This window comes from Hemicordylus capensis, chromosome 3 (assembly GCF_027244095.1).
Source record: "Hemicordylus capensis ecotype Gifberg chromosome 3, rHemCap1.1.pri, whole genome shotgun sequence".
Classification (NCBI taxonomy): domain Eukaryota; kingdom Metazoa; phylum Chordata; class Lepidosauria; order Squamata; family Cordylidae; genus Hemicordylus; species Hemicordylus capensis.
Genome location: NC_069659.1, coordinates 116,151,848 through 116,177,051, shown reverse-complemented (window position 1 = coordinate 116,177,051; position 25,204 = coordinate 116,151,848). Strand labels below are relative to the sequence as shown.

Below are 25,204 nucleotides of genomic sequence, written 5' to 3'. Positions count from 1 at the left end.
TCTCACCTAACCAAGTGTCAGAGCCAGTCCTGAATCACCCAGCCGGGTCTCATGATCAGTGAGATCCGGTTTGGGGAGCTAAGCGCAGACGAGCAGGGCGGGAACCCCGGGCGGCCGGATCGGCTACCCACGTGATTGCCGGCTCTGTGACGGAGCCAGTGGGGGCTGGGGAGTTTGGGGGCCACGCACAAAGGTTTGGGGGCCACTGCACAAGCTATACTGGAGAGACTCCCAGAGCCGGGAGGCGGCTTTTCACCTCCCCACCAGGGATCTCCTCGTGAGTATCTCCATCACAAAACAAATTTCCAAACTGAGATAAGACTGAAAGATCCACATATGTCTAACTCGACACTTCCTGTAGGTCCCCTCCTAAAATGAGACCTTAAGAGCTTAGTGGTGATTTAATAAATTCAAGAATAAATGCATGCACATTTCCAGGATTGTTAGATATGTTTTATACAATAAAGTTATTGTGGAATACGATAGATTACCATTCCACAACCAATGAGATGTTGTTCCTTCTGAGCTTCCAGAATTCCTTACCATTTTTAGATCCTTACCTAAATGCATAAGCATAATATCCATTATGGTTTCCAAATCTGATCATGAGTTAATGTGTTTATTTACTCATTGTTGAATGCATTATACACTCTTGGCAGCTGTGAAAAGACATCCAATTCCTGATTAATACAATCTAATTACAAAAGTAATTCTGTATAAATAAGATACAATCTATATTTATGGTGGTTGAATTTAGTCCTGACTGCGGGGTGGTGGGGGAGATCTTTTGTGAGGCATTATATAAGGGCAAAGAAAGGAGATGAGGTGATTATAATCAAGAAAACTACTAACCATTCTATATTTGGTCAGCTTATCTATCTATCTATCTATCTATCTATCTATCTATCTATCTATCTATAGTTCACAATAAACAGAGACATAGTCAATTAAAACCATCCAAACAATCAGAAATTAAATATAAAACAGGTTCACACAATTTAAAAACAGTTCAGACAAACCCCAGGAAGGCCAGATTAAAAAAACCCTAAGACTTAAGGGCTTTGTTGAAAGCGAATAAGGTCGTTAAACTTTGGATTTCTGTAGGGAGTGCATCCTAGGAGCAGCTGATAAGGAGGCCCAATCCTGAGTTGCCACCAGACAAACTAGTAGTAGCTGGAGGTGGACCTCTCCACAGGACATTAATGCACAGTGGGGATCATGCAGAAGAAGGTGCTCTCTAAGTTAACCCAGACCTAAGCCATTCAGGGATTTGAAGGTAATAACCAACACTTTGTATTTTGTCCAGAAACATATTGACAGCCAATGCAATTGTTTAAGTACAGGTATAATGTGATCTCTCTGGGTTACACTGGAGACCGATCTGGCTGCTGCATTTTGAACTAACTTAAGTTTCTGGACAACATACAAAGGCAGTTCTATGTAGAGTGCATTGCAGCAGTCAAGCCTAGAGGTTATCAGCTGGTGTACCAATTTTAAGGTTGTCTTCTTCAAGGACCTGATGCACTTGTAGAATCACCTGGAGCCGATGAAAAGTGCTCTTAGCCATAGCCTCCACCTGAGATACCAGGATCCAAGAGCACTTCCAAACTGAGTACTTGTTCTTTCTGGGGGAGTGTAACCTCATCCAGCACAGGAAGATCTATTTCATCCCTCAAGTTCCATTCCCCCAAAATGAGCACTTCCATCTTGTTTTGATTCAGCTTCAATTTATTATATCTCATCCAGCCCATTACTGCCTGTAGGCAGGCATTCAGTTCATGAATATCATTTCCTGATAATGACAAGAAGAAATAGATTTAAATGGCATCAACATACCAAAAACACCCTGCACCAAAACTCCTGATGACCTTGCCCAACAGTTTCATCTAGATATTAAAAAGTGTTGGTGACAGAATGGAGCACTGAGGGACTCCATATAATAGTGCCTATTTTTAAGATCAGTTGTCACCAAGCACTACCATCTGGAATCTACCCATGAGACAGGAGTGAAAAATTTAACACCCCCCACCCCACCCCAAAAAATAAAGAAGCAGGCTTTAAAGGCGGGGATGAGTTGGAGAGGAGCAAGCAACAATGGGGTAAGTCAAAGAGAAGGGAAAGGGCCTCCTTAACCCAAACCCACCCCTCCTGTCCTACAATCCTACTAGTACCTAATCTCTCCCTTCCCCAAACTAGGCCCTATTTAAAAAACTCTAAGTTCTATAACCTAAACAAGGCAAGGGGGAGGGGGTCCTCACCTTCTGGTATCTTCAGCGTCTTCAGCTGGAGTCCGCCAGGTGTTGCTCTTGGAGGGCAAGAAGATATCAAGCCAATCGGAAGCCAGTGCCAGAAAACTAATCAGCAAAGGAAAAGACAAAATGCTGCTCAAATTGATTCGAGCTTGAATCAGGTCCTTTATTCTAAGGGCAATTTGATTTGAGTCCAAATCACTCAAATCACCCTAATTTGAGCTCAGATGGATTTAACTTTAATATATTTGCACATCTTTAATGGACACCCATAGGCGTAACGATGGGGGGGCGGGGGGGCACGTGCCTCGGGCGCCACCTTCATTGGTCACGTGGGGGGCGCCGCCATGACCCCCGCTGATCCCCGAAAAATACAAATTTGTTTCGCCGGCAAGGGAGCACGTCGGCGCCCCCTCCCACGAGCGGTCCGGTCCCTTCTGTGCCCGCGGCCCCCCCATTTCTTTGCTGGCCTGCCTGGTGGCGGCGGGCACTGCAGCGCTGGCGGGAGCCTTTTGCTCATTGGCTGCTGTGCTTCGGCAATCGGCTGAGGCTTGCTGCTGACTGTCACTCTATCATTCATCACAGGAGCTGTGCCAGCCAGAAAGAGGCCCTCTAGTGGCTTGCAAGTTGCAAGCCGGGTCTCTAGTGTCAAGCACGCGCGACTCGGCCGGCGGAGTGCCGAGTCGCGCTGCGCATGCGTGCGTCCGTCCTCTGCTTGGTTCTCCTGCATGCATGTGGTGCGGTCGCGGAGAGTGTCGACTCGTCGTGCTGGGGCTGGGCGGCTGCAGCAGGCACAGGAGGAGGACACGCACGGACCCCTGGCACGGCGGCACAAGAAGGATTCGGCGGGCGGGTGGACTGGAACCTCGAGAGTTGCATTATTTATTAATTAAAGGAGCATGGTGGTCAGTCACAACAAGGTGTGTGTGTTTTCCCCCCCTTATCAATCCCCAAACCCCCCGATGCCCGTTGAAGCAAGCAACAAGCCCCCGCCCCAAGTTCCTGCTCTGTCCGTGGATGCTTCTCTCTGTTTCCTTGTTGTGCTGCTGGGCTGCTGCTTTCCCAATCCCCGTGCAATCTTCGCTTGTTTTCCGATGCTTCCCTTCTGGCGGGGGGGGGGGGCGGGGTTTGCATGTGCTTCCAGAAGGCATGCTTGGGGACCCGGCTTTTGAGCCTGGGAGAGGGGGCAATCTGGAAGAGAAGCCGCTGAACCCAGATGGGTTTGTTGCGGTTGAAGATAAGGTTCCTAAGTTGTTGGTGAGGGCAGGAGAAAAAGAGAGAGGGTGTGTGTGTGTGTGTTCCTTGAGGATTTGGAGTGAGTTGTTTCCATCGCTTCCTGAAGCTCTGCGAGGAGTGGCCGGTAGAGGAGACCAAGCGCGGGCGTGACTTGGGCACCTTCTTGCGGCAGCGGGTAGCTCAAGCCTTCCGGGAGGGAGAGAGTACACAGGTAGGGGTGATGGCGGCACTTGGTGCTGCGCCTCTTGGTGCTGGGCCTCCGAGGGAGCCAGGGTGGGGAGGTACTTGGTGCACCAAGACCTGCCGCAGCGGTCTTTTAGCTTGTCTAAGCAGCCTGGTTATCTTATGCATGGCATCGTGTGGTAGAGGTGAGTGACTGGCAGGGCAATCTTAGGAAGTATACCTCGCTAAATTCAGTGGTGCTTACTTGCAAGTAAATTTGCATGAGATTGAGTTTTGTAAAGATTACAAAATGATACACTTAGATGTGCTTTGAACACTCTAAAGCAGGGATTCCTAGTCCCAATTTTTGGTACTCCAGATGTTGCTGAACTACAACTCCCATCATACCCAGCTACATTTTATTGTGGCTGGGGAAGATGGGAGTTGTAGTTCAGCAATATCTGGAGTACCACAAATTGGGTATCCCTGCTCTAAAACACATAAACACTGCATCTCCATCTCCATCTGCATCTCCACTTCCAATTTGTTCAGTGGTACTTAGTGTGCATAGGATTTCGCCATAACATGCAAGTTGCTTCATATTTCTTATTTTATATTAGTCCGCTTCACTCTCAGTGTGAAAAGTCAGATCATGGTTCAGCCAAATCTGAAAGTTTCTCTGTTCAAATAGATAATGACTTCCCTTGCAGGTATGGAGTGAGGACAAAAGTGATGAATATAGGAACATAGGAAACTGCCATATACTGAGTCAGACCACTGATCTATCTAGCTCAGTATTGTCTTTACAGACTGGCAGTGGCTTCTCCAAGGTTGCAGGCAAGAATCTCTCTCAGCCCTATCTTGGAGAAGCCAGGGAGGGAAATTGAGGGTAATATCTTACAGTGCTCACACTTCTAGTCTCCCATTCATATGTAACCAGGGTGGACCCTTCTTAGCTAAGTGGACAAGTCATGTTTGCTAAGGTAAAGTGTGCTTTTGAGTCGGTTTTAACTCCTGGTGACCACAGAGCCCTGTGGCTGTCTTTGGCAGAATACAGGAGGGGCTTTAGGGATGTGCGGTTCGGTTCGGATCCGGACCGGTTCGTCCGAACCGGTCCGGATCCGGCGGCTCGATCCCGGACCGAATCGGGCCCTTCCGGGGACCGAGCCGGACCGAATTCGAGCCGGTTTGGTACCGAACCGGCTCGGGTTTCCCGAACCGGTTTGGGAATGAAATTGAGTCTCTGGAGTGTCTCTTTAAAGTTCCAAGTGTGTCCTCCATTTTGTGTCTCCTTCCCGAAACTTTTGCTCCTCCTTGCATCCATTTTGTGATGCTATTTCCAGGCATTGTATTGGCTGCGCTATTGATCCTTGATTGGCCAGAATGAGTCCTTTGGTCTGGTAGGCTGCTTGGCTGTTGCACTGTTGAGAGCTGGCACCCTGTTGGCCGTGGGGGGAGTGCAAAGGTGGGGGCTCCCAAAGGAGGGAATTTCAAACCTATATAAACCCAAGCCTCTTCTCTGGAAACTTCTCTTGGCTGCAGTTGTGGGATCATCTCTGAGACCTGCTTGCCCTTTGCTGGCTGCTCTGGTGTCTCTGTGAGTCCTGACTGTGTCCTGTGTCTCTCTGTGTGTGCTCTGTCTAATCCTTTGTCCACCTGCCCTTTGTGACTCTCTGTGTGTCTCCTCTTTCTGTCTGTCTCTTGTCTGTATACTGTGTGTTACTTCACTTTACTTTCTTCTTAATTTCCCCCAATTTTCCCTGTTCCTTGTCTGTCTGCTTTTCTCACCCCCTCCCCCCCCTTTCCCTTCTCATCCTTTGGGCCTACCCTCCCCCTCCCCCACTCCCACCCACTGCATCCTCATTGCTTTAAATCTTCTTCCATTAATTATTGCTCTTTGTCCTGCCTTGTTTTTGTCCAACTTTTTGATTTTCACATTGCATTCCATTGGTTTCATTTATATATTGCTTGCTGGTTTTGCTTAAATTGTACCATTTTGTTTGTTTCTGCTGACTGCTGCTGCCCTGCGAGTTGGTTCCCTGAATCCCTCCCCCCCACCCCCAGAGGATTCTGTTGTTGTTTCTTGTTGTCCCATATAATCAGTTTTGGTTCCCTGCTCCAAACTTGCCCCTCCAAGTCCAACCACACCCCACCCCAACCCCACCCCATCCAGCCTTCTCCCAAGTTTGCTGCTGCCAAACAGAGTCCAGTTTTCTTTGCTTGGTTCCACTTATTCATTTGCTATTATTAATTTGCAGCAATTGTGGTTTCATTGTCTCTGTTCACTTAGTGGCCCCCCTCAGAGTCTGTGTTTGGTTCCCCCTCCCCACACCCCCACCCCCAAGTTTTTTCTGCTGGTTATAGTCTTTCTTTTCATTTTTTTTTAAACTTCTGGCTTGTGTTCTCTTGATATATATTGCTTTATATATTTTGCTACCCTCCTCCTCCTCCTCCCCCCCCTGCCTGCCCCCCCCACCCTCCCTCCTCCCAGACCCTAGCCCAGGCCCAGCTCCTCCCCCAACCACCCCATCCAGCCTAATCGCTGCTGCTGCCCGAGTTGTTCCAGTTTCTCCTTTGCTGTTTGTTGTTGCCCCCTCCCCTTCCCCCCAACACCCCTCTGCCACACACTAGCCCCCAACCACACACACCCTCTCTGCTCCCCCCACCCCACCTCTTTTTCTCCTTGCCCCTGACTCTCTCCACTCACCCCAGGCCCCCTGCCACACACTAGCCCCCAACCACACACACCCTCTCTGCTCCCCCCACCCCACCTCTTTTCCTCCTTGCCCCTGACTCTCTCCACTTACCCCAGGCCCCCTGCCACACACTAGCCCCAACCACACACACCCTCTCTGCTCCCCCCACCCCACCTCTTTTCCTCCTTGCCCCTGACTCTCTCCACTTACCCCAGGCCCCCTGCCACACACTAGCCCCAACCACACACACCCTCTCTGCTCCCCCCACCCCACCTCTTTTCCTCCTTGCCCCCGACTCTCTCCACTTACCCCAGGCCCCCTGCCACACACTAGCCCCCAACCACACACACCCTCTCTGCTCCCCCCACCCCACCTCTTTTTCTCCTTGCCCTCGACTCTCTCCACTTACCCCAGGCCCCCTGCCACACACTAGCCCCCAACCACACACACCCTCTCTGCTCCCCCCACCCCACCTCTTTTCCTCCTTGCCCCCGACTCTCTCCACTTACCCCAGGCCCCCTGCCACACACTAGCCCCCAACCACACACACCCTCTCTGCTCCCCCCACCCCACCTCTTTTCCTCCTTGCCCCCGACTCTCTCCACTTACCCCAGGCCCCCTGCCACACACTAGCCCCAACCACACACACCCTCTCTGCTCCCCCCACCCCACCTCTTTTTCTCCTTGCCCCCGACTCTCTCCACTTACCCCAGGCCCCCTGCCACACACTAGCCCCAACCACACACACCCTCTCTGCTCCCCCCACCCCACCTCTTTTCCTCCTTGCCCCTGACTCTCTCCACTTACCCCAGGCCCCCTACCACACACTAGCCCCAACCACACACACCCTCTCTGCTCCCCCCACCCCACCTCTTTTTCTCCTTGCCCCCGACTCTCTCCACTTACCCCAGGCCCCCTGCCACACACTAGCCCCCAACCACACACACCCTCTCTGCTCCCCCCACCCCACCTCTTTTCCTCCTTGCCCCTGACTCTCTCCACTTACCCCAGGCCCCCTACCACACACTAGCCCCAACCACACACACCCTCTCTGCTCCCCCCACCCCACCTCTTTTTCTCCTTGCCCCCGACTCTCTCCACTTACCCCAGGCCCCCTGCCACACACTAGCCCCCAACCACACACACCCTCTCTGCTCCCCCCACCTCTTTGGACCGCTGCTACTGCTGTGTCCTCCCCCCACACCTGAATCCCCCCTCCCTGCTGCGCTGCGCTTCTCCTCTCTCCTCTTTCTCTCTATCATCTCTCTTTCTCCTCTCTCTCTCTTTCTTTTCTCTCTCTCTCCTCTCTTTCTCTTTGTCCCTGCCCCCCCTCTCTTTTCTCTCTCTCTTAGTCTTTTCTCTCTCTGCTCCCCTTCACTTTCCACCTCCTCTCCCACAGCTGCAGCCACACACAGTAGCCTACCCACCTGGCGGCTGCCATCAGTTTTTTTTTTCTTTTTATAGTTTTTGGTTGATTTGGTCTCTGCTTGGGGGTGAGTTGAGCGACACAAATAGTGTTGTCTCCTCACTTCTGCCCCTCCATCGTTGTTGAACTACCCCGGTTGCCTGTGTGCCTCGTGCGGCCGCCCTGCTGTGTCTCAGCCCAGGGTGGCTGGCTGGCGGCGGCGAATCCGTGACCAGCAGTGAGCGGCAGGAGAAGGACCGGAAGAAGAGGGGTTAGTGCGTGTGCGATTGTGCACCTTTTGTTGCCCCTTTCTCTCCCTAGCTGGCGGTTTTAAATAGGGACACCCCTATTCTGAAATGCATTTGGGTGTGGGGAGGAGGGAGGGAACCTTGGAGAGGAGATGTACTGTTGTAAAACTTGTGTCTTCATGCCCATGCCCAGTAAAGAAATTGCTGCTGTGTGTTGCGTTGCATTGCATGCGTCTTGCAGGTGGTTTTTGAACAGGTGCCTTCCAGAGTGCTTCCTTGCCTCTGGGGCAGTCTGAGTGGGGTCCAGGGTTCTGATGCGATGCTGCCACTACATGCTGGGCCCATGCCATGCCAGAGTGCTTCCTTGCCTCTGGGGCAGTCTGAGTGGGGTCCTGGCTGGGCTCTGATGCTGCCACTACATGCTGGGCCCATGCCATGCCAGAGTGCTTCCTTGCCTCTGGGGCAGTCTGAGTGGGGTCCTGGCTGGGCTCTGATGCTGCCACTACATGCTGGGCCAATACACACGTATGATGATGATCATGAAGTTCAATCCATGAGGCTGCCATCAAGTGTTTGCTGCTGCTTGCTTGCCATGGCATTGGGCAGGCAGAGTCACAGAGTGGGTGGGTTCAACCTCTGTGTTGGTGTGACTGGGTTCTGGTTTTGGTTGTGTGCAATTTAGAGTCACTAAATAGGCTGCATTGAGTTTGATGCTCCCCCCACAGGAGCATTACTTGAGAACCACCCCCCAGAACCCACACTTTGTGTTCCAGTTCACTAAATAAGGGTTTCCTCCTTTGATCTGCAGGTTCCCAAGCGTTGACTGCATCCCTCCCCCACCCCCGGTAGGTGCTGTGCCCTCCCCCCATCCACTCCCCCCCCCAAAAAAGCTAAAAACTTGCCACCCACACCACAACTACTCCACCCAACTGCCCGTGCCACCCTCCCACACCGGGGTTCCACCCTTTAACCCCCTATTTTTCTAAAAAAAACCCCTCCCAGACCCATATCCCCAATTGGCTTGGTGGTTGACTCCCAAATTCAAAAAGGACACCCTCCCCCTCACTTCGATTGGCTTCCCCCCCCATATCAAAAAGTCTTCCTTTCCCCCCAATTGGCTTCCTTTTTTGAAAACAAACTTCCCCCCCGCCGCCTCCAAATCAGCTGCCTTTTTTTTGGCCCCTAAGCCCCTCCAAATTATTTTTCTGACCCTGTCTGGCCTTCCTCCTAAAGTCTCCCTCCTTCTGACCTAGCAGCATGTCTGAGCGCCGTGTGGCGGGCAGGGCTCGCTCAAGGCTGGCAGGCAGAGGTGGGAGAGGCCAGGTGCGGGGTGCGCCTGCGGCACGGGGAGGGAGAGGACGCGGGGAGCCTGAGGACACCCCAGTTCTCCCCATTGGAGAATTCTTTGCTCCGGCCCCATCTTTGGTGCGCAGGATTCAGTTCCCCACGCCTGCTGCCGCCAATCGCGGCAGAGGCAGAGGCACTGTTAGGGCTGTGGCGGGTCCCTCCTCGCCGGCGGCACCAGGTGCTGCTGAGCTACCGCCAGTTGTTGAGGTGGAGGAGACTGTGGAGTTGGAAGAGCAGGTAGAGGGCGGTGAGGACCGTGCGGCTGGCAGCGATGCAGCCAGGTTCTCCCTCCCTCTGGGGCCCCTTCCCCCTATCCTTTCGCCGCTCAGTGGGCCCCCCCTCGTGAAGCCCGACACTCTGGTGGGGAGCGGTCTGGCGAGGTGGTGGAGGAGAGGCCTGCCTCTCCGATGCCAGTTGAGCCGGGCCCTTCCTCCGCTGTGGAGGGCGGAAGGGGCGGGTTGGGTGGCAGCAGTGGGCAGGCAGTGGCGGCCGCCCCCCCCCTAGGACTGCAGCCACCCTGCGAGAAACGGCCTAGGACGGCGCCCAGGGCGCAGGAGGCCAAGGGCAGTGGTGCATGGGTGCATTTTGAGGTCCCTCAAGATGACCCATTCCACGCCCGCTGTGTCCACTGCAGGATGCTTGTCAGCCGTGGAAGGGACCCTGCGCACCTGGGTACGACGCCTATGTGGAGACACCTAGAGCGTCACCACCCAGGTCTCAGGGGACAGGCTGGCAGCGCTAGTGCGCCTTGTGCATCTGCCACTAGGGCGGGCAGCGGCAGTGTGCCAGCCAGCAGGCAGGCTACACTGCCCGTCCAGCGGTGGACGCAGTCCTCGGGCAGCCAGCGTATTGTTCGCGTGGACCATCATCACCTCACCCGCCTCATAGGGGAGATGATTTCCACCGATGACCAGCCGTTTCAGGTGGTCGAGAACAACGGCTTCCGCCGTATTCTCCAATACCTGGCTCCCGAATACGTCATCCCCTCAAGGACGACGTTCAGCCGGAACGTGGTCCCCTCCCTGTACCGCCGGTGCAGGGAGCTCGTGTCGGCCGAGCTGCGTGCAGCTCCGGCCGGGACAAGCGTGCATTTCACGACTGACCTCTGGACCAGTGTCAGTGGGATGCACGCTTCTTTCCTGGCCCTCACTGCCCACTGGTGGGGACCGGAGAGTGAGGGGACCTCCGCGGGCGATGCTTCCGGGTCCGGCGCGGCTCCCGCTGCACTACGGCACAAGTGGGCCGTCCTGCACGTGGAGACGATGGACACGAGGCACACCGCGGAGGAGGTGGCGGCCGTACTCGACCGCCAGATAGAGGAGTGGATTGGCGGGTGTCCACACCTCTCCCGCGGCTTCATTGTCACCGACAATGGAGCCAACGTTACCGCCGCTGTCGAGACAGTCATGGACTGTGTGAACATACGGTGTATGGCACACACGCTCCATCTGACCGTCAGGGACGCCCTTGGCCTTAAGGAGCTGAAGGCGTCCCAGGAGAAGGGGGCCCGCCCCATCGCAGCTGCTGTTGCTGCCACGGCCACGCTTGTGGATAAGTCCCGCAAGCTGGCCGCCCACTTCCACCGCAGCGAGAAGTCCAGGAGACTGCTTCGCCAGAAGCAGGATGACCTTGGCCTTCCTCGCCATCTCATCCCTACGGATGTGGAGACGCGGTGGAACTCCACCTTCCTCCTGTTCCAGCGCCTGTTGGAGCAGGAGAGAGCCCTTGTCGCCCTGGCGAGGGACGAGTCCTTGGATGTCTGCGACTTCTCGAACGCAGAGTGGAAGCAGATGTCCGAGGCGGTGTCGGCACTCGAGCCCTTCCAGCTTGCCACGAAGGGCTTGTGTGGCGACACCACTCCCTTGAGCCAGGCGCTGCCCACAGCTGTTGGTCTCGAGAAGCTGATGGGTGGACTCCATATCTCTCTGACCACGCCAGAGGGTCGTGCTCTGGCTGGGAGGCTGAGGTCTGGGGTTGACAAGCGGCTCGTTGATGTGCTGGGAGACAGGGAGGAGTATGTCCTCGCTTGTCTCTGTCACCCAGCCCTCAAGGGCAATGCCGTGAGTGCCGACGACTTGCCCAGGTGGAAGGGCATCCTGGTCGAGAAGGTTAGGGAGGAGGAGGCCGCTAGGGCCCGCAGAGACCAGGGTGTTGGTAGTGGTGCGGGGGCAGCCCTCGCGGCCCAACCCGCACCCAGCAGCAGCATGGGCGGCCAGCCGGCGTCAGCTTCCCCTTCCCCTCCCTCTTCCCAGTCCAGCAGCTCGGCATCCCAGGCGGCGCCATCGCAGCAGCCATTTGCTACCGACTCGAGATCCGCCCAGTGGTTTCAGCGGTTCTGCTATGGCGCCATGCCTGGTATGCGGGAGGCTCGACCTGCCAGGCCCCCCTCCAGTGCTGAGCAATGCGTTGCGCAGTACTTGGAGGAGCCTGTGGAGGGAGACGGCGTGGACTGCGCACAGTTCTGGGCGAGCCGCCGCCAAGTCTGGCCGGACCTGGCGGTCGTGGCTGTGCGCCTCCTCTCCTGCCCCCCAACCAGTGTCCAGAGCGAGCGGGTGTTTTCACGTGCCGGGGACGTGGTGACACCCTCTCGCTCCCGCTTGGACCCTGGTCTGGTGGAGCAGCTGGTCTTCCTTAAGGTGAACCTCCCCCTGTTGGGCTACCCCAAGCTGCAGTTTGAGACGGGCGAGTGATTACCGTGGGTTGCCCCATGGTTGGTCACCTGCCTGGCTCGACCTCTGCTTATCCCTCCCCTCCCCCCTTCCACCTCTAGCTGAGCTGACGTGACAGATGCTGAGCCGTGCCAGCCAGTCGCAGCGTGTAGTGTGCCCACACAGAGATGCAGTTGTAGTAGTAGTTGTAGTGCTGCGACTGGCCAGATGTTTACAATGCCCACGCCCACCTAAAAAGAAACCCAATGCTGACCAGCACAGGCCCTTTATCTATCCACCTGTCAGCATTTGGGGACCTGGCGTGGGCACGGCACACACCCCCAAAGTAGCACAGCCCACGGAGTACTAGACTTAGCGGCAGCGGCGGGTATACGTTCAAAAATGCAGTGTAGATATGTAAATACTAGTAAATAAACATGTAAATAATTTTTTCTTTAAAAACCCCATGTCAAAATCAAGCCTCAAAATTATGCAAAAGAAAGAAAAAAAGGTGACAAAGGGAGAACAAAATGATGAATGCCAAATGAATTGATTTTATTGAAAATGTCACCAGAAATCATGTGTGGGGGGCTTGGTTTACATGGAGAAAATGATTGGGTGATTTTTTTGAAATGAAACGAATGAATTATTATCATCTTATGTTCATCTTGATTGTGGTCACTGTTGATGTTGGCTGATGGCAAAAAACCCAAAACCATCAGAATAGCAATGAACTGGCCGCCAACACAACATATTGATTGATAACTGTGCAGGGGGGGAATTGGGTCTGTGTGTGTGTGTGTGTGTGTGGTGCAGGCTCAGTCTGTCTCTTCCTGTTGTGTGTCTGTCTGTCTGTCTGTCTGTCTGTCTGAATGGATGCCTAGCACTGTCTCTGTGTGTGGATGCTTTCTGTGTGTAGTGTGGTGTGTGTCTGTCTACATGTTTTTTTTCCTCCCCCCCATGCCTCCCTCCATCCTTCCCCTCTCATCCTCTCCCCTTCCTCTTCACCACCTTCCATCCTCCCTCCCTTCCAGCCCACCACCGCCTCACCTGCCCCCAACCCCGGTCTGGCAGATGATGAGAGTCTGGTCTCTCCCACCGAAGCACACACGTGAGCACGTGTGTGCACAAATATGTGGCTGACCAACTCTGAGCCGGACCCTCCCCCCTTCAATACCCTCTACATCCCTCTCCCCCTCCCCTTTCCTCCCCCCTGCCTCCCTGCCTCCCTGCCTCCCTCCCTGCCTCCCTCCCCCCTCCTAGCTAGCAGCGCACACATACACACACAAAACACCTGTGGTGGCAAACACCACCAGCACACATGCACTCACACTGGTGCCACCACCACCTCTGCCTTGGGCCTCTGTGTCCTTGAGCAGATATGTGGTGGTGGACCAGAGAAGCATTTCTTTCCAGCAAGGCAAAAGGCATGCACTCACTGCACACACACACACACACACGAAGAGGTGAAGACGAGAAGAGGCAACTTCTAGAACCAGCAGCAGCAGGTGAGTGTCGTGTAATTGTGTTGCTTCCCAAGGCCACTGCCCATGCTCAATGCTCAGTCTGCTGAAACTAAAGAACTAGCTACAATCACCCTTCCTCACATGCAGCTCAGCTCAGCTCAGCTCAGCTGCACAGCACACTGACTAACTAGACACTACAGCTGGTGGTAGAAAAAACAGAAGTCTAGATTCTAGAAGATGTCCTGGTGGATTTTAAACTTTCAAATCTGTGCTAGGATTGCCTTGCCTCCTCCTCCTCCTCCTGCCTGTAATTGTGCCCTCTCCCCTTGCAGTTGCGCCGTCGTGATGGGTTGGTGATGTGCGTGCGCCGTCTACTTGTTAGCTCTCTCCTCCTCATGTTGGCTGGGCTTGCCAGGCACTGGCTGGCAGCAGCTGTTGGCTGTGTGCTAGGCTCAGGCTGTGGCGCGCGTGACTGGACTGGGAATGTTATTGTAGCGGCAACACTGGTTGTGGTGGTAGCAGTAGTAGCTGTTGTTGTTTCTGGGCTGGTGGCTGCTGGCCTGTGCTGACTCTGCGCACTTGGTCTGGTCTGGTCTGGTCATTGGGATGCAGATGTAGGGTGTGTGTGCATCATCCATGGGGAGCATCAGAGCAGAGCAGAGCAGGTTGGCTGGCTTCTGTCTGTCGGGCCTAGTCAGTGGCAGGCACTGAGTGAGGCGGTGGTTTCTTTGGGCATCACGTCACCCATCATGCAGAGCGGCAGGTCTGCTGCTCTGCTGCTCCGCCTCCTGCTTCTTCTCTGTGTGTGCTGCTCTTGTGCTTAGTGTGCTGCTCCGCTCCTGCTGCTGTGCTGGCAGGCAGCACAGCAGTGGCCTTTTTGTTAGATCAGAGAGTGGGTGTTGTCTCTCTGAGTGTCCTCCTCTTACTTGCTTGGATAGGAGTGGTGGTAGTAGGTAGGCATTAAGATGGACTGACTAGGTGTTACGTGTTAGGGCGCCCAGAGAGAGGCGCCAAAAAGATGGGGTGGCAATTGTTGGGTTGCTCCTAGTATTATTGGTGAATTTCTGAAGAAAAATTTTTTTTCCATTGGCTAGAATGGGGGTTCGGGGCTGCCCCAGACCCGCCTCTGTGGGGTGGCAGCACCGCCAAAGTGGGTCCGGGGCCATGGCAAAAATGCCCTCAGTCCCTCCCAGCAATCCCCGTAGAGATAGGAGTGATGGTTCTGTTGTTTTTCTGAGGTGTTCTGAGTGAGTGTGGATTCTGTGATAGCAAATGAGAGTGGATTCATGGTGTCTCATTGGAAATCTCATTAGCTATCATAGAATCTACACTCAGAATACCTCAGAAAAACAACAGAACCATCACTGGCAGCCCCAAACCCCCATTCTAGGCAATGGAAAAAAAATTTTCTTCAAAAATTCACCAATAATACTAGGAGCAACCAATTGCCTTGGGATTTTTGGGGTGGAGGACACCCATGGGTGGCTACCACCCACCCCAGCTTTTTTGCCCCTAAGGGCTCCACATTGTGAGTTATGGGCAAGAATTAATTTTTTAAAAAAAATTTGTAAAAAATCAGAGGAAGGTCCAATCGACTTGAAATTTGGGTGGCAGGTAGAACACAATGTCCCCTTCAAAACCAGCCACTTTTTGTGATCCGAACCGGTTCGGTTCGGATCCGAACCGGTTCGAAACCGAACCGGACCGGGGGGGTGGTCCGGCAAAACCAGAACCGAACCTCCCCGGTCCGGTCCGGACCCGGTCCGGACCCGAACCGAACCGGGAGAACCGGTTTTATGCACATCCCTAAGGGGCTTGTCATTGCCATCTCCCATGCAGTATGAGATTGTGCCTTTCAGCATCTTCCTACATCGCTGCTGCCCGATATAGGTGTTTCCCATAGTCTGGAAAACATACCAGCCAGGATTCGAACCAGCAACCTTGGGCTTGATAATCAAGTCATTTCCCCACTGCACCCACAAGATAAAATGTGCTAATAATAATATTTACATTCTGCTTTTCAACAAAAAGGTTTTCAAAGTGGTATGTGTATACACACACACACACACCACTTACATATAATAATTAGCCTCGAACGACTCGCCAAGAGTGCTTTGTAATAATCTGTGTACAATAATGTTGTACACTGCCTAGAGATGTACATATCAGGTGGTATAAAATATGATAGATAAATAAATATCCCTAGACAACATTCTTCAGATTTTCTTCCTTTAAAAAAACAAACAAACAAAAAAGGCATTCTCTCCAGTTCTCTGTCCACTGAAGCACACTAGATGCTTCAGAAGCATAGGCGGATGGAGCTGTGTCTCATTAATATTTGTGCAGTTGAAGTATATCATATATGGTAGTGGTTTTTGTAATTTTTGTAATTTTTTAAATTTTTAAAATAAAAGTTTTCTGAAACATGTGTGTCAGTCAGATGTATGCTGGGGGGGGCGTGGTGGTGGTGGGGCGCAATTTCAGTGCTTGCCCCGGGCGCCGTTTTCCCTAGTTACGCCTCTGTGGACACCTGACAAAATTACTAGACATTATGGGAGACTGTAAATAGAATTCTCTTTTCTTTCAAGTACCATACTTGAAACAGGGCTGCCTGGGACAAATAAATATTTTATTAATTTACCTCTGAATATCTTAGTCTAGCTATCACAGTTAAAGTTCTAGGTGCCATGGTTCCTTGGCTGCTAGGGTTTGTCAAGCACCCAATTCCTGATTAATACAATCTAATTATAAAAATAATTCTTCTTCTTCTTCTACAATGAGTATTTATATACCGCTCTTCAACCAAAGTTCTCAAAGAGATTTACATAGAAAAATAAAGAATACATAAATAAGATAGCAGCCTGTCCCCAAAGGGCTCACAGTATAAAAATAACCATAAGGCAGACACCAGCAACAGCCACTGGAGGGATGCTGTGCTGGGGCTGGATAGGGCTAAATCTAGGATGTATCTTATTCTACATGAATAAGATACATCCTAGATTTAGGATGGTTGAGTTCATGCCATTTGGATGAGCAGCTCACCTCTCCACCCACCCCACCCCAGCAATAAAGGAATGTGCCGGCAGATTGCTGGGATGTCACAATGACACTCTTGGTACACCTCCTTGCGAATTGTGTGTGCAGAGAATGTGATACTATCATCCATACCAGCCCTAGATATTGCCAATATAAAGCATTTTCCCCCTTCTACCCGTTCTTTAAACTGCCTCTGCAAATAATGGATAAAGAACCAGATCGTCCATAACATGTGATTGCCACAGGGCACAATATATTTAATAAAAACAGACCTGAAAATGTTAAAAACAGTTGAATCTGAGGCTTTCCTTTTCCTCTGAAATGGCAAGACATTTAGAGAAGCAAATCTGGTTTAGATAATGGAACCCTTTCCTTCAGTGCTAACACTCTGATGTCAGCCCAGATGGTGAGAATCAATAATCTGCTGACACATTGTGTATTGTTTGAACTTTCCCACACATACACACAATTGGCTTTTACAGTAACTATAAAAACCTTCCAGATAAATTCATCACAGTTATCCACTCTTGTGTGGGTGGAACAAGGCTCAAGATGCAAAAGTCAGTTGTGTTCAAGAAGTCTCAAGGCTCAAGAAGGCAGAAGTCAGATCAGAATTACAACTGCTCAGGTGTGCATATTCCAGATTTAGTGGATTTGATATATACATCTTTTGATTTCTCTATGCACGAGTGTTGTATGTTTGATGACTGACTGGCAACTGAACCCCTGAATTGATTCTATTGAATTTGGGAATTCGATTGAATTCTATTGAATTTGGGAACCCAACATTCTCTCTCTTGAACTCTTAATCTCTCCCTCTTGGATTCTCACAAAATTGAGAATATGGCTTTTAACTGAAGTTACCCTGTTCTAAAATTTCAGAAAACTATTAAACTATTAGCAACAGGTGGACACCTACTACTTTTCATACATCAGATGCTAAGTGCTGTTAAAAAAAACCAAATAATTTTTTTCTAATTGAGCAACAACATTACATTTCTTTCAGGAAGAATAATGGATAGAGAATCAGATAAGTAACAGTGAGCAACATTAGGGAGTAGGGACCCTAGAAACTGACTTATATCAAGTCAGACCAGGGTCGGAGCCACCATTGTGCAAATGGGTTCAAAGAACCTGTGATGCCAATGAAGAAGGCCGCCCAAAGCCCCTGTGTACATGACATCAAGTGAACGGGGGCATGGCTCGGGCTCCAGAAAGTCCCAAGCAAGCTGTCCCACGGCCCGGCTCCAGAGAGCCCGAGTGAGCTCTCTCCCATCCATTTCAGGCAGTGCTCACTGGAGGGAGAGAAAGGGAAATAAAGGCTGTCAGGTGGCAAATGCTGCCTGAAATGGAGCGGGGAAGAGCTCGCTCAGGCTCTCTGGAGCCCGGGCAAGGGGGAACTTGCTCGGGGCTCTCCAGAGCCTGAGCCATGCCCCCGTGCGAGTGATGTCACGTGCGTAGGGTGTTGATAGAGGGGCCGCCAGGCGGGGCCAGACACAAACCACCGTTCAGCTGGCTCCGTGCCTGAGTCAGACCATTTATCCATCTAACGCAGTATTGTCTGCATTGAAGCTGCTCTCACAAGCAGCCAAGACTGGGCTAAGGCAGTTAAGCCTGGGCTTGGCTGCCCGTAGGCACCACTGGGAGCCACGGGGCTCCTGGCAGTAAACCCAGCTGAGAAGCTGGACAGTTAAATGAGGTTATGTCGAACCATTTACTTGACCATGTGTCAGTGCCAGCTGCTTTCAGCCGGCATTGAAACGCTGATGGGCGTCTGCCTGTCTCTACGGGGATTCCCCACAATGCACTGGGCACTTGCAGGGTGCATTGTGGAATTTCCAGGGACCAGGATGAGGCATCCCAACCCCTGCAGCTCCGCACTGCCTGCGGCAGATCATCTGGGCGCGTAATTTGTGTGCCCTGCAACAACATGAGAATAGTCTGCGGGGAAGGCAAACTTCTGCTCAGGAAAGCTTTTATGCCACCCGTCCCCAAGCCCTTTCCCGTGATGATGAGAAAGGCTGGCAGCAGCTCTTCAAGGTTATAGACATGAGTCTTTTCCAGCCCTACATGGAGACTTCAAGGAGTGAACCTGGGGCCAGATGCTCTACCACTGAGTAAGAAGGGTTGGCAGGTATCCTCCCACCCCCACCCCAGCCCTGTGCCTTTTACAGCTGCCTAACAAGTAAACATTCAGCAAGTAAAGTTTTCCCCAGGATGCACATGCAGTAATAGGGAAAGTTTCACTAAACCTTTAAAGGCATAGAAGCCCTGACAAGAATGAGGAGCCCTGACAAGAATGAGGAGCCAATATATTATTCTTGGAGAAGAGAAAAAATATCTCATATCAGCTGCACAAGTGGTATTGTTCCACTTAATCTAGGGACCAGGACTGGCAAGGGATCTCACACAGCTGAAGAAGTCTGGAGCCCGTGATAGTCAGGGACCAGGGATACAGCCTTCAGAAGTGGCTAGTTTCCCCCTACCATGCACCCTAGAGCGTCATCGAGAAGAACTTCAACTTCCAGCACAGCGGTGTCAGAATGGTGGTGGAGCACACTTTGGGGAGGCTGAAGTCCCATTGGCGCACCCTCTACATCTTGCTGGATGTGGATGAGGAGCTCATCCCACAAGTGATAGTGGCCTGCTGCATTCTTCACAATATCAGTGAGTCAAGAGGAGACATCCTGCTGCTGGACCACCTGGATCTCCTAGCCCCTCAGGCAAGCAACAGCAGCAGCAGCCAGATGCCTGAGGAAGACAAGGGTCCAGCGCCTGCCCCCGTTCCACCAGGGAGGATCCAGAGCAGCAGCAGCAGCAGGCAGTAAGAACAGCTTTTGTAGTATATGCCTGGGAACACCCTACATCGCCCCAACAGTCTGAGGTAAAAGCAAGCTAGAGTGTGACAAAAAATGGCTTGGTTGTGTGAGGCATTCCTAACCAGTGGGCATTCATACCACTCCTAACCAGCTAAATGAGCCAGATTTTCACTCTCTTGCTTTTTTTTTTTAAACACTTTACTCAGTGGCCATTGAAGAACATTTGATTGATTGATTAAGTGCCATCAAGTTGGTGTCAACTCTTAGCAACCACATAGATAGATTCTCTCCAGGATGATCTGTCTTCAACTTGGCCTTTAAAGTCATAGGATCATAGGAAGCTGCCATATACCAAGTCAGACCATTGGTCTATCTAGCTCAGAATTGTCTACACAGACCAGCAGTGGCTTCTTCAAGGTCTCTCAGTGGGGTATTCATTGCTGTCGTAATCAAGTCTATCCACTTTGCTACTGGTCGTCCTCTTCTTCTCTTTCCTTCAACTTTTAGAAAAGAGAAATTCCAGACTCTCTTGTGGCAACCTCTGGCACCCTGGCAAGTTGCTAACTAAAAGTTAACAGGAATCCAACCGCCCACCGCCCTTCTAGGCAGCACGGCTCATTTGCCCCAGCCCCCTCCCAAAGAGCTTGTGACGGCAGGGAGCCCTGATGATTGGCCCCCTAGTGCTCCCTGGGTAGGGGTTGCGAGCAGAGCAGTACAGCACGCATACGCAGGCTCAGTCCGTCTCTCGCTTCCACCCCTCCCTCCCGGCCCTCAGATATAGGCTGGGCTTGACTGGTCGCTGATTGGGGCCAGGCAGGAATTTTCTGGGCCTACAACTGATTGGCAGGTGATGTGCACCTTTTTTTCGCCTGCCTCGGTCTATATCTCTATTCCCTGTAGTTAGTTAACATTCTAATTTTCTGGTCACATTCTGGCAGGTACAGTGCGACGGGAAGGAGCAGCTTGAAAGTGGTGCGGCACCTTAGTTAAGTGTTTGGCATCAAGGAGGAGGAGCTGATCCCTTGAGGCTTGACAGATCAGGGATGCAGCTTAACTCTGCCTGCTCTGCAACCACATCCTTCCGTATGGCTGGACTGCTGTCGGAGGGGTGTCGTTGGTATCAGACACCTGACCTTAGGTCAGCTGAGAAGGACACCTCCTGCTGTATGGCGTGTGGGCTGCCTGAAGCCAAGGTGCTAGCGCCATGATTGTTTTAGGCCAAGGTGGCCACTTTCGTGGCCGCCATTCTAGGATATGCACTGTGGTGGGAGGAGTGCCAATCCCAGCTGATTGACGCATTGAACATTTCTCAATAAACGTGGCCAATTTCACCAAAGAATCATGTGTCCGTGTCTCCTTGGGTCTGGACGCAATACTTTTTGAAGTGAGCAAAAGCTGAAAGGCCAGCAAACCTAACGCTGACCAATGATTTGTTCCTGGAAGCTCAGCAAAACATCTCTCTCTGACATGAAGAACAGCAGCGGTTCTGACATGCAAAAGGGGAGTTCTCCCTTTCAGCGCACCAGCTACACAGAGCTGCAGAAGACAGCAAACAGGCAAATGGGAATAAGCTGATGAGGTGAAGAAGAGAAGAGTTCTGATGAAGCCTCTTTTGCCATGCACATTGGCAGGAAAGGGTTAAAAACCCTTTTGCCCAAGTCTTGACTAATGCACGAGAAAACTGATGGGGTGCATAATAAAGGTTCTTGGTATCTCAGACTATGCTGGGTTCAGATGGGAAGCCTCTGGGAACTCACTCCCTCATGAGCCATTGGTAGAGCACCTCTACTCTAGCACAGGGGACTCTCAGAATCCTGACCTTGTGTCAAAATAATAGTCTGTGATATTAATTCCATACTGCTTTGTTAAATGCAAGAAGTGGCAAAATGCTAGGGTAGGTGGCATTGCTTTCAATACATTGAGGCAATTCTCATGAGCAGCAGGAACCAGGCTAAGAGAGCCCAGCCCGGTTCTTGCTGCTTGTGTGCAGCAACGGGGGCCGTGTAGCTCCTGGTGGTGGCGTGGCAGCAAGACCGCTTATGAAGCCTGCCGCTTAGCCTGGGTTGTGGGCATGAGAGCAGCCGAAAACTGGGTTAAAAGATCGTGTGTTGCCACGGCACAGCACCATGCCACAGTGACTCACGAGTAGCCTCCCAACTGGAAGGCTACAACAAGCCTCCTGGCATCGGCAGGGGGGAGGGGGCTCCCCACAAGGCACCACACACTTGTGCAGTGACTTATGGAACTTCCAGGGGCCTGGAGGCCCCCCGAGACCCACCACCCCAACTGGCTCCATAACGGAGCCAGTAATCATCTCGGCAGCTAATCCAGCCACCCAGGGAGTACTGGCTGATCATCTGCGGGGACAGCAGGAACCCATTCTTCTCCCAGACCTCGTTTTGGCTCTGCACACGCGTCGCGTGTAGAGCCTTAATACACTTCATTTAAAAATTGTACATGAGTTCTTGTGTGCCTTTCCCCAGTAAAATCTATGGTAAGATGAAGGTAAAATTGAGTGCACATCACTAAACATTTGGTATGTAAGTTTACTATTAAGACTGTGCTGAGTGTTCAGTTGGGCTGTGGGTAGCTTTGGGAGCCCATGTGAATTTGGCCTGCTTCAAATCCCTTTGGCCTGAAGCAAATTATAGTCTGGAGCAGACATCCCCAAACTGCGGCCCTCCAGATGTTGCTGAACTACAACTTCCAGCATACCCAGCCACAAAAAAATGTGTCTAGGGATGCTGGGAGTTGTAGTTCAGCAACATCTGGAGGGCCGCAGTTCGGGGATGCCTGGTCTGGAGGGACAAAGCAGAGCATACTGGGCCAAACTCTTCAGTCCCTTTAAGCTTCAGTTCGGTCCTCCTCCCCTCCCCTCGAGCTACTTATACCAGAACCAGCAAGGTTGAAAAAAGAAGGCTCTGGTCTTTCTCTTCACTTTCCATTGCGAGGAAGCAAGCAGCTGTGTTCTGTGGCCTGACTTTTCAAAAGATGATTTTTTACCTTTTCACCTGGAGATTTTCACTGGCCAATGGCATGGGGGTTAGTGGGATTTGTAGCCTTTTCTGAGGCTGCAGCCAGCAGTAGAGCCAGGAAGAGAGGTTTCTTGGTTTTAGCTCCATTTTTAATTGTTGTATGTTTAAGCCCCAAAGTGCCCTTGAAAAAGGATCATCTATATTATTAATTCTCTAAGACAGGCCATGCGTGGGTACGTGGTAGAAAGGCGGCGATTGGCTGACAGAGTTTGCAAGCAGAAGCACCTGATTGGGCAGTGGGGATTCCATATGCAGATAGGGAGAAGGAGCCTGTGGCACTGTGGAGATTGGGCAGTGGGGATTCCCTATGCAGATAAGGAGGAGGAGCCTGTGATGGTTAAGGTCAGTTGGAATGCAACTGTTACTGGTCGGAAGATGTTCTTGATTGTAGAGGAGAGGAATCTATATATAAAAAAGGATAGCAGGCAGGGGTCTGCAAAAAGACGGGTCGTGAGGGAGGAACGAGCCCCTTCAGGAGAAAGAGGATGCCGTTGTGTGAATTAAATGAGGAAATAAGATGAACAAAATCTGTTAACTCAGGGAGGGAGGGAGAGCAAAAACATGAAGGGAGGGGGAAGAAAGAGTGGGGAAGAGCGACTGGAGGAGAGAGAAAGAGAAAAAGAAGGGAGGGGGAAGAGAGACAGAAGGAAGGGCAAGGGACGGGCCTGAGCCTGTCAGCAGCCTGAGGGGAATGAGCGGCCATGGCAGCACTAGCAGCAAGGAAGGGCCCAGTCAACCACTGCTGCTGTTTGGGGCTACTGAGGCCATTGTCAGAGGGAGGCAGGCAGGCAAGGGATGGGCCTGGGCCTGTCAGCGGCCTCAGGGGAACAAGCAGCCATGGTGGTGGCAGCAGCAAGGAACGGCCCAGTCAACCACTGCTGCTGTTCCTGGAGGGAGGAGCAGGAGTGCAGCTCAGGTGAGGGTGGGAAGATCTCTGAGGTGAGGGGAGCAATCAAGTATTAACGCACAGTTGCTCTAGAGCATGCAAGAGTTCCAGCATTGAAGTGGTGAGAAATAATGGCGGTGGTCAGGATGCAGAGGTGGAGGGCTGGCAGGCAAAGCCCTGCTGGCCAGGAAGAGGAGGCGGTGGCGGGGAGAAATAATGATGGCGAGGAGGTAGGCAGACAGCGGGCAAAGCCCTACCAGCCAGGAGGAGGAGGTGGGAGGTGGCGGCGGGAAGACCTGGCCCTGGCCTGCCCAATGGGGAGAACTGCGGGTGGAGAGAGTGAGCGAGCTGCGGGGGGGGGGGGAGAGCGAGTGAGTGAGAGCGCTGCGGGGGGGGAATGCCACAGGGTCAGTGCAAAACTGCACAGATGCTCTGTGCGGGATCAGCTAGCATTTATCTAAAATGTGTTGGGCTCAATAAAGAATTCTGTGAGGTGTCTGAGGGTCGCTTTTCTTGTTGCACTTTTCTGGTGCTGCCCCATCCCCATTCTTTTTCACCACATGGAAGACTTTGTTTGCTGTCCTCTTGTGCAATACTACTGTTTTTAGCATTTGGAGGAAAAGCTGACATCTTGGCTACCAAAGCTGCATGTACATCAGTAGTACCTCTGAGGATGCAGAGGGACTGCTCCTACAGCTCTGTCAGTTTCGTTACAGCTCTGTCAGTTTCGTTACACTTGCGTTTTTGTGCAGCTGAGGGCAGCAACAAGTTTCTTATGGGACAGAGGACTTTGGAAGCACAAGAGGGCGCTCCAGAAGAGGTGCCTGCTAGCAGGGCAAATTTTACATTTGATCTTTTACTTTTTAAAACTTAAAACAGTCCCATAAAGTGTTTGTTCTGTCACAATATAATTTAATATTGTTGCTCCGAAGCATAACTGCAAAAAAAATAAAAAAATAATAAAAAAATTAAATCATATAGGAATTAACATTTCAAAAATTCAATTCACTTGGTTGCCACTAAAAAAAGACAGGTGGTCATGGCTGTAAACATTTTAGGAGATACCTGGGGCTGGGACTTGAGACAAAATCAAATTGGTATTTCAATATTGCAGCCTGCATTCTTTTCTAAACCTTAAGCTCTGTGTCATACTCTGAAGTGTGCTTGGTGCTCTTCAGTTACTAACATAAAAAGAACCTTGCTGGATCAAGTCCAAAGCTTATCTAATTCAGCATCCTATATCCCACAGTGGCCCACCAGATGCCTCTAGGAAGCCCACATGTGGAGATGAAGGCATGCCTCCTCTTCTGTTGTTGCTCCCCTGGATCTGGTACTTGGAGATAGCCTATAGCTATCAAGACTGGTAGCCACTGATAGACCTGTTCTCCATGACATTGTCTAAGCTCCTTTTAAAGCCATCCAAGCTGGTGCCCATTACTATGTAGGGCAGAAAATTCCATAGGTTAAAAATTAAATTATTAATTAAATCTAAATTATAAAAGTACATCCTTTTGTCAATCCTGTTTCCTGTCAATCAGTTTCATTGGATGAATCCTATTCTAGTGCTGTGGGAGGTAGAAAAACCTCTCTTCTATACAATGCTTAATTTTATAAACCTCTACAATGTCTCCCCTTTGCCGGCTTTTATTGCCATCCTCTTAGGCCTCAATGTTGGCAATCCGAAATACACTTACTAAAGGACTTACATCACAGTTAGAGTGCTGTTATTTTATTTCTACAGCTTTATCCTAGGATAATTTATTTTCCAGGCTCATTATTAAATACCTTGGGAGATAAACAACAATGTATAAACAAAATTTATTTTCTGTAAACCTATCAGGATCTCCCTAGGTTTCCCCGAGGAGGACCCAGGGGGAAAGATAGATTCCGATGAGCCCTCAAACTGAGGCAGACTCAGGTTTGTGCTGGTCAAGAAATGGTTAAAGGGTTTGCAAACTGTTTTAATTGTAA

General features: G+C 51.4%; 1 long non-coding RNA gene across 1 annotated transcript in view; it reads right to left on the bottom strand.

The window, feature by feature from the left end:
- Positions 1–625: 625 nt before the first annotated feature.
- The window catches only part of LOC128349151 (uncharacterized), a 70,219-nt gene continuing 45,640 nt past the window's right edge, over positions 626–25,204 (bottom strand). The window contains exons 2-3 of the long non-coding RNA XR_008318586.1: positions 2,259–2,354; positions 626–1,792 (exon numbers count right to left, since the gene is read on the bottom strand). This is a non-coding gene — a long non-coding RNA (uncharacterized LOC128349151). The remainder of the gene's footprint in view (positions 1,793–2,258; positions 2,355–25,204) is intronic.